We start from the raw sequence: 9,757 nt of genomic DNA on the forward strand, positions 1-9,757 counted from the left end.
TAGTGCCTATGTGGGCAAGTCATTGCAGAAGAATGAGGAATTAGACCCGATCCTGCTACCAGGCATTACCTTGCTCAGAATCTTTTCATTCGTTCATTCATTCATTCATTCATCCAGATGATAATGGTGGGGAAGAGGGAAGGATTAAAAATGAATAAGACACAGTTCCTAGCCTTAAAGGAACTCACCATCTATAAGAAAGAAAAACAAATACACAAAAGTGACAGCCCATGGTAGAAGCGGATGATTCCTAAGAAATACATTAACAGAGAGCTGTGATAGCTCAGAGCTGGGAGAGGACATTTCCAGCAAAACTTTCCTGGGAAAAAGAATGAAAGTAATTTAATTCTGTTGGGAGAATGATGTACTTCTTGTAAATTCTAAGCGTTTTTTAAGGAAATCAGTTGAAAAAAATATTGTTACAATCGAATCCTGTCTTTCCTGTGCTTAAAGAATGTTTCAAACTCTCAAGGGAGATGAACAAGGAAGAAAAAGATGAAATGGTTAGGAGTGATAATCTTCCAGCTCTGACTGTGTCCCAGCCAGTACAGCCTGGCTTATCCTCAGGCCAGTCACTCCAGAAAGCCAGACACGAATGTCGCTCCCTAAAACACAAAAATGCCTTACCAAGAGCTTTGCAGAACAGAGGCATAAAAGGGGCTTCCAGGTATAGACATTGGCATGAACACCTGCTGTTAGTTTCTGAAGCCTCACCAGTATGGCAAGAAGGACTGGGAGAATCAAAGAGAAAGTAACGGCAACAAAACCTTGAAAGCTCAAAAGCAGGGAGAAGACACCTGTCATCATAATGAGCAGATGTGGGAAAAACAAAAAACAAAAAACAAAACAAAAACCAAAAACCGAGTTATTACCTGGCAATGAGAAATCCAGGCAGTGGTGAAAACCAACCCAATCTTCCTTTGCAGCAAGCCGAAAAGCTCTGGAATTTGACAGATGCCTCTGTAGATGGAGGTTGGGGTGGAGGGGCTTGTGTAAGAAAATAAGAATTGAGAGCTTATTTATGAAGTATTGGGTCCCAGGTCCCCTCCACACTCTGTGAACTGAATCGCTGACCCTTCCCTGGCTCAACAGAAGTCTGCGACTTTGTTCTTCAGTGAGAGTAAAAGAGAGTGTCTCCGGGCCAAAGCACAGCAAGCTCAGCTGAGGTCTCGGGCCTATGCTGAAAATGGGGCATTCAAGCGACATTTGTCTACTGGATGCTGAGACACTGGCCCACCCACCTCCACCTGCCCACGTGCTCCACCGTGATGCCGCAGCCAGGAGGAAACAGTGCTCACGAATCTGTCAGCTCCAAAGGAGAGACTTAAAGATACTGACATGGGAGTTTCCTCAGCTCCATAGCCCTGTGTAGTCACCCTACAAGGTCACCCTCAAGCACACACTCCGAACTTCCAGTTTTTTATTTGTTTGCTTGTTGATGTTTGAGAAAGGGTCTCACTCTGTTGCCCAGGCTGGAGTGCAGTGGTGCCATCTCAGCTCACTGTCACCTCGACCTTCCTGGGCTCAAGTGATCCTCCCACCTCAGCCTCCTGAAGAGCTGGGACCACAGACACACACCACCACACCCGGCTAATTTAAAAATGTTTTGTAAAGATCAGGGTCTCAGTATGTTGCCCATGCTGGTCTTAAATTTAGTCTCAAGCAATCCTGCCTCAGCTTCCCAAAGAATTGGTATGACAGGCGTGAGCCACCACACCCAGCCCCAATCAGTTTTTTTAGCCCCTCCTTTTAAATATGAGCAGAAAAGATTTGCCAGACATCTAGAGAAAATTTCTAACATGAAACAGAAAGGAAAAAAAATAAACATACTAAAATAAGAAGCTCAGAGGAAACAGCCTATTTCAGGAGAAGAACATTCAGGAAAATAAACTATTCTTGATGTTTTCAGAGCTGTGAAAAAATATGGCAACCATAAAACAAGAGCAGGATATGATACAAAAAAGAAACATCCAAATCAAAAAAAGCTCTAGAAATTTACAAATATGATAGTGGAAATAAAAATATCTCAAAGTATACAAATAGGACAATAAAGCTGAAGAGACTGCTCAGCAAGTTGTTTAAAAAGAAAACCAAGGATGTCCAAGAGAAAAAAAGACGATCAGAAGGCAAATTGATATTAACATTGATGCAACCCATCAACCTTATGCACATTTCCCTAGATTTTACTCCTGCAGATGTGTGTGTGTTTGCTTGTATGCAAATATTATTACATGTGTAAGTTTGTGTATCCACCACCACAACCCATGTATAAAACAACCCCATCACTAAAAGTTTCCCTTATGTTCTTTTTTTTTTGAGATGGAGTCTCGCTCTGTCGCCCAGGCTGGAGTACAGTGGCCTGATCTCGGCTCACTGCAAGCTCCGCCTCCTGGGTTCACGCCATTCTCCTGCCTCAGCCTCCCTAGTAGCTGGGACTACAGGTGCCCGCCACCATGCCTGGCTAATTTTTTGTATTTTTGGTAGAGATGGGGTTTCACCGTGTTAGCCAGGATGGTCTCGATCTCCTGATCTCATGATCCACCTGCCTCAGCCTCCCAAAGTGCTGGGATTACAGGCGTGAGCCACACCGCACCCGGCCTCTTAGGTTCTTTTATAACCACATCAACTTCACCAACTTCTGCCCCACACTCCCTCTGTCCTACTGGCAACCACTAGGCTGTTCTTCATTTCTATAATTTTTGTCATTTCAAGAATGTTATATAAATAGAAACATACAGTATGTAACTTTTTAGGGTTAACTTTTTTTTCCTACACAGTGTAATTCCCATGGGATTCTTCCAATTGTTATATGTATTAATAGTTTCTTCCAAATGCTGGCCAGGATGCAGAGAACCAGGATCAGTCATGCATTTCAGGTGAGAATATAAAATAATACAGCGTCTCTGGAAACAGTTTGACAGTTTCTTACAAAACTAAACATACAATTTCCGTATGACTCAGCAATTGTCCTCTTTGGCATTTAACTTAGAGAGATGAAAACTTATGTTCACACTAAAACCTGCACATGAATGTCCATAGCAACTTTATTCTTAATACTCCAACGCTGAAAACAGCCAGTCCTTCCGCGGATGAATTGTTAAACCATGGTACATCTGTACTGTGTTCCTCTACGCAGCTACAAAGAGGAACAAACTATTGATATGCACGACAAGTCAGAGGCCAGTATTACTATGATAGCAAAACCAGAGAAAGGCAGTAAAAAACAGACAAACAAACAAAACTCGGGTAGTGCTGTCTTTTATGTTTCCTACAGAAACGCGAGCCACCTTCAGTTGCTATACTGGGGCTGGGGCTGGGTAACCTTCCTCTGATTGGTGTGAGTTGTAAGATGCTTGGCTGCTGTGTTGTTCCTCCAGTCCTGGGATCTCTAACTAGTTCTTCTTCTTCTTACCACCTCTCAGAGTTCTCCTTTGGTTGCCTCTTGAGTTATTTCTGGGGCTTATTGTTGTACTCAGTGGGGACAAGTGGGGTGATCAAGTCTATGATGTGTTGTTTAAACTGGGAGTCCTGAGGTGTCATTTTATACTCTGAAGGGTGGCACAGAGCCACAGGTGGGAAGGAAGACAGAGATGGTCTAGGGCCAGGGGTAGAGAGTTTTTTCTACACTGTTATTTATGAAACAAAATTGGAGCTGTCTAAAATTTACACTGGGTCTTCTAGGTCATTTTGAATATACGTATTTGTCAAGGCTGGAGTAGAGAATACATATTTTTCAGCAGCTTATTAACATGACTTACGACTTTTAAATATTTGCATACCAAATTCATAAGCCTCCGTTTCTACTCTTGCCCCAGCCTGGCAATTGCTAAGGATAGGCCTGATAAGTGTATAAATCATTAATAAGAAGTAAAAATAAAAATACTTTCTTTAAAAGAGGGAAAAGCATTTTATTGTTTCACCTTTTAATAAGCTGATTAGAAAAGTGAACTTCGGGGCCAGGCAAGGTGACTCACACCTATAATTCCAGCGCTTTGGGAGGCTGAGGTGGGAAGATCACTTGAGACTAGGAGGTCAAGCAATGTGCAGCACAGTGAGACCTTGTCTCCAAAAAAAAAAATTTTTTTTTAATTAGACAAGTGTTGCGATGAGTGCCTGTAGTCCCAACTACTTGGGAGGCTGAGGCAAGAGGACTGCTTGAACCCAGGAGTTCAAGGTTATTTTTACTAAATTTTAGCTTTTACTGCAGTAGCAACTACCCATTCTCCATAGTAGGAAACTTTGCATGCATTCTGGGAGCAGCTTAAAAGAGCCAGAGTGGGCAAAAGGGACCCTGTCTTCCAAATATCAGGAATCTGTGCTCTGATTGCCGATTGCTGCTTCTAATCACAGAGGTACAGCCAAAGAGGTGGGCAATCACTGTTGTTACACCTCCTGTCATTGCTGCAAGCCCCTCTCCCTCCAGCTGAAGCAAATTCCAGGGTACTTAAAGGGGTGGGATATCTGACTTTCCCTTCATTTTTCTGTTTTTGTGATTTGGGGGACCAGACATTAGACACTAGGACATTCAAAAGCAACTGTATTTATGGAGGAAATTAAAAAACAACTGCACATGCTCCCAAAAGGCGCAGGCTCAGCAAAGACCCAATACAACCTTAAGTTTATACCTTAGGCTGATTTTCAGCACAGAGACAGTCTATAAGAAAAAAAGTCAAAAGCCGTAAACAAAACAAAAAAACTGCAAACTCTGGGTTAAGGGGAATTGGATTTCCAGAGTTACCACATTGTTAGATTCAAATGTCCAGTTTTCAACAAAAAATCACAACGTGTACAAAGAAACATGAAAGTATGGCCCATTTAAAGGAAAAAATAAATTTGCAGAAACTGTCTCTGGAAAAGGTTTGATCTACTGGACAAAGATTTTAGAATAACTGTCTTAAAGATACTCAAAGAAGTAAAGAAAAATATAATGAAAGTAAAGAACAAACGTATAAATAAAATGGAAATATTAATAAAAGAGATAAAAACCAAAAGAGAATCAGAAACTCTGGAACTGAAAAGTACAGGAAAGGAAATAAAAAACATTTGATAGAGGGATTCAAAAGTCTATTTGAACAGGCAGAAGAAAGAATCAGCAAACTTGAAGACAGGACAATTGAAATTATTGAATATAAGAAACAGAAAAAAAAAAGATTGAAGAAAAGTAAACATAACCTAACAAACTTGTGGTACACCATTAAGTGGGACAACATAAGCATGTGGGAATCCCAAAAGGAGAAGAATGAGAGAAAGAGCCAGAGACAATATTTGAAGAAATAATTGCTGAAAACTCCCCAAATTTGATGAAGATATGAATATAAACATCCAAGAAGCTCAATGAACTTCAAGTAGAATGAGCTCAAAGAGACCTACACCAAGACACATTAAAATCAAACTCTCAAAAATCAAAGACAGAAAATCTTAAGAGCAGCAAAAGACAAGCAACTCATCACGTACGAGGGAATCTCAAAAAGATTAAAAGTAAATTTCTCATAAAATCTTTTAGAGGCCCAAAGGCAGTGAGCTGATATACTAAAAGGGCTAAAAGAAAAAAACTATCAACTAAGAATCTTGTATCCAGCAAAACCATCCTTTGAAAGTGAGAGAGAAATTAAGACATCCCCAGATAAACAAAAGCTGAAGGACTGTGTCACTGCTGAACCTGTTCTAGGTGAAATAAAAGGACAGTATATAGTGACTCAAAGCTGTTTGAAGAAATAGCAATCTCAGTAAAGGTAAATACATGGGCAAGTATAAAAGCCAGTATTATTGTAACAGTGGTTTATATTTCCTTTTTTTTACACATGATTTAAGAGATTAATTTTGTGATATTTACAACTGAAAGGGTGGGGATGGAACTGTAAAGAAGCAGAATTTTTGTGTATTATTGAAGTTAAGGTGGTATACATTCAAATTAGAGTGCTATGACTTTAGGATGTTAAATGTAACCCCCATGGTCACACAAAGAAAATAGCCATGGGGTGCTTTCAGTTATATGAGGTACTTAGAGTAGCCAAATTTATAGAGACAGAAAGTAAAATGGTAAATTCCAGGACAGGGAAAAGGGGAATGGAGAGTTATTGTTTAGTGAGTATAGAATTTTATTTTTGCATGATGAAAAGAGGTTTTGAGATGAATGATGGTGATGGTTGCACAAATATATGAATGTATTTAATACCACTAAACTGTACATTTAAAAATGGTTAAAATAGGTAATTTTATGCTATGCATATTTTATCACAATAAAAAATTGAAAAAAAAAAAAACAAAACCCTCTATTTTAGGGAGGAGATGGAAGTGTTCTACATCTTGATTTGGGTGGTATTTACATGGCGTGTACAATTATCAAAACTCATCAAATGTAGGAAGAATCAATCTTGTTAAAATGGCCATACTGCTCAAAGCAATGTACAGATTCAATGCTATTTCTATCAAACTTTTGATGACTTTTTTTACAGAATTAGAAAAACCATTCTAAAATCCATATGGAACCCAAACAGCCTGAAGAGCCAAAGCAATCCTAAGCAAAAAGAACAAAGCTAGAGGCATCACATTACTCAACATCAATCTATACTACAAAGCTACCAGTAACCAAAACAGCATGGTACAGGTACAAAAACAGACACATAGACCAATATAGCAGAATACAGAATCCAGAAATAAAGCCACACACCTACAACCATCTGATCTTCGACAAAGTCAACAAAAACAAGCAATGGGGGAAGGACTCCTTATTCAATAAATGGTGCTGAGATAACAGGCTAGCCATGTGCAGAAGATTGAAACTGGACCCCTTCCTCACAACATACACAAAAGTCAACTCAAGATGGATTAAAGACTTAAATGTAAAACCTAAAACTACAAAAATCCTAGAAGGAAATCTAGGAAATACCATTTTAGACAAGGGCCCTGGCAAAGATCTTATGACAAAGACGACAAAAATAATTGCAACAAAACCGAAAACTGACAAATGGGACCTAATCAAATTAAAGAGCTTCTGCACAGCAAAAGAAACTATCGACAGAGTAAACAGACAACCTACAGGATGGAAGAAAATATTTGCAAACCATGCATCTGACAAAGGTCTAATATCCAGAATCTATAAGGAACTTAAACAAATTAACAAGCAAAAAACAAACAACCCCATTAAAAAGCGGGCAAAGGACATAAACAGACACATTTCAAAACAGGACATATATGGAACCAACAAACCTATGAAAAACTGCTGAACGTCACTAATTGTTGGAGAAATGCAAATCAAAACCACAGTGAGATACCATCTCACACCAGGCAGAATGGCTATTAGTAAAAAGCCAGAAAAATAACAGATGCTGGTGAGTTTGTAGAGAAAGGGGACACTTGTATACTGTTGGTGGCAATGTAAATTAGCTCAGTCATTCTGGAAAGCAGTTTGGTGATTTCTCAAAGAACTTAAAATAGAATTACCATTCAAACCAGCAATCCCATTTTTGTATATATACCCAAAGGAATATAAATCTACCATAAAGACACATGCAAGTTATGTTTATTGCAGCACTATTCACAATAGCCAAGACATGCAAACAACCTCAATGCCCATCAACAGTAGACTGGATAAAGAAAATGTGGTACATATACACCATGGGATACTATGCAGCCATACAAAAGAATGAGATTATGTCCTTTGCAGCAACACCGATGGAGCTGTGGGCCATTATTTTAATTCAGCTAACACAGGAACAGAAAACCAAATACATGTTCTCACTTATAAGTGGGAGCTAAACTTTGAGTACACATGGACACAAAGAAGGGAACAATAGACACCAGGGTATACTTAAGGGTGGAGAGTGGGAGGAGGGTGAAGATTGAAAAACTACCTATTGGGTACTATAGCTTATTACTTGGGGGATGGAATAATCTGAACATCAATCCCCCGTGACACACAATTTGTCTATGTAACAAACCTGCACGTGTACCCCTGAACCTAAAATAAAAGTTAAAAATAACAAAAACTCATCAAATGGAGCACTTAAGATTTCAGTTATATGAGGTACTTAGAGTAGCCAAATTTATAGAGACAGAAAGTAAAATGGTAAATTCCAGGACAGGGAAAAGGGGAATGGAGAGTTATTGTTTATAACAATTATAAGCAGTTATAACAATATTCTATTGTATGTTAATTATATCTCAATAAAAAATATAAAAACATTAAAAAGTTAAGTAAAGACAGAATCAATAGTTCTCAGAGAAAGGTGAAAATTGTGAGGATAGTTCACAACTCACAGAAGTTTGGGATTCATAGATCACCTTGAGGCCATCCTCTCTGAGAGTTCATGAAGCCTTATGTTTGTGAAGAAGCCATTGCTGGTGACAACAGTTGGGCAATAATAACAACCCCCTTGTTAGTGTTTCCAGCACATTATAATTTACACTAAAATTTCAGATATATAATCCTATGTGACTTTGCTCAAAGAGGCTGAAAAATATGTGTAATTACTGATGCCTATCTTGGGAAACTGCCCTCCAAAACATTCCAAAGGGGCTTGGCAACTGTTGGGTGGTGACTCTGTAGAACAAATAAAGCTTTCGCCTCCCTTGAGCAAACCCCATGGAATGCAATTTCTGGGCACCGTGCTGGCCAGACCTCGCATAGCTAATGTCAAAAGGATAGAACAAACCCGCCCACTGAGTTGGACCATGTGTTAGGAAGCTGGCTCCCCTCCTACAGGTGCTGAGAGGATGTGAGGAGAAGGGTGCAGCAGGTACAACATAGGAGGGTCTTTGTCACCATGTCTTTCACTCTTTTCTCTCACTCTCAACTCCTACAGATACGTATATATTAAACAACAAATCAAAAGTGTATAAAGTGAAAATAAAAGTTTCTTCATTCCAATACCACTAAAATCCAGCCTTCAGAAGTCACCATGGTTAAAAGACAGTGATTCTTAAATTCTTTTTCTGCTCTAAGCATTTATTTTGAGTGATCTCATCCATGCCCATGACTTTGAATATCACCTGTAGTTTGATGTGTTTCATATATCTTATCTTCTGAGTTCCAGAAATCAATAACCAATGTCTACTGGAGAAACTCCACCAGGATATCCCTCAAGCACCAAAAACACATGCCCCAAGCTGTCTTTTTGTCTTCCCTTAACCTGATTTGATGGTGACAGTTCCTGTCCGCCAACTCCAGCTGGAAGCCTGTGGTCCTCTTCTACTCCTCCTGCCCCTCAACTCCTACATCTGGTCACCATGGCCTGTTTATCTTGTGTTTCTCATACATAAAGAATTTAAAATATTGTATGAAGTCCACTTTTCCCTGAGTGCAGATGGCTTTCAGAGGTGAGAAGCAAAAGGTGAAGATCATTGAGAAGCACAGGGAAGGAGAGCTTAAGGCAGTGATTGCCACACACATTCCACAGAGGAGCCTTCGAGTGTCTTGGGAGACATGTTGGGGGCAGAGTGAGGGGTGTCTTAGTTTGGGTTCCCTTGGAAGCAAACCCTAAGATAATCATGGGTACATAAAGTTGATTTGGGAGGTGAGTCAAAGAAGCAGAAGTGAAGGAACATTAGGAGTGATACTGGGATGGGAGGAATGTCGGTCAAGTGTTTGTGAATGAGTAGATCACTGTGGGTAACTGGGGCTCAGTCTTACTGGGGATTGTCTGAGAAGTTGTATGGAATACATCCTAGAACTGTCCCTCTAGAGCTGTAGGGCTGATCCCAGTCTCCACTGGTTGTGTGTCACCTCCAGAGATTAACACCCCCACACTTCTGGAAT

This window comes from Piliocolobus tephrosceles, chromosome 20 (assembly GCF_002776525.5).
Source record: "Piliocolobus tephrosceles isolate RC106 chromosome 20, ASM277652v3, whole genome shotgun sequence".
Taxonomy (NCBI): Eukaryota; Metazoa; Chordata; class Mammalia; order Primates; family Cercopithecidae; genus Piliocolobus; species Piliocolobus tephrosceles.